Genomic DNA, 297 nt, shown 5'->3' on the forward strand with positions numbered 1-297 from the left:
AACCTATATCAGAAGAAAAAAAAAAAAAGTTTGGCCATAAGCATTAAACACGACATAATCACAAAAATAAACAGCAGGCTTTAATATAACAATTGTTGACTGGGCACTATAAGAACAAATAAAACAGTCCCGGCAAAACAAAATTCCTGCATTTCCAAGCAAACAAAGATTAACAAAGCAACAAATGACCAACAGAATGTACCACGACAACAAAATATAGGCTCGGATCCCTGTAGGTCTACACTTGTTTTCGCTCACCGTTGGCGGGAACTCGAAAGCAATTGCGAACACTACAAA

The 297-nt window shown here is 37.0% G+C and overlaps 1 protein-coding gene across 1 annotated transcript in view; it reads right to left on the reverse strand.

Moving 5' to 3' along the window:
• LOC119592508 (teneurin-m-like) overlaps positions 1 to 297 on the reverse strand; it is a gene marked incomplete in the record, with an annotated part of 54,907 nt that overhangs the window by 36,930 nt on the left and 17,680 nt on the right.

Source organism: Penaeus monodon, chromosome 30, assembly GCF_015228065.2.
Source record: "Penaeus monodon isolate SGIC_2016 chromosome 30, NSTDA_Pmon_1, whole genome shotgun sequence".
Classification (NCBI taxonomy): Eukaryota; Metazoa; Arthropoda; class Malacostraca; order Decapoda; family Penaeidae; genus Penaeus; species Penaeus monodon.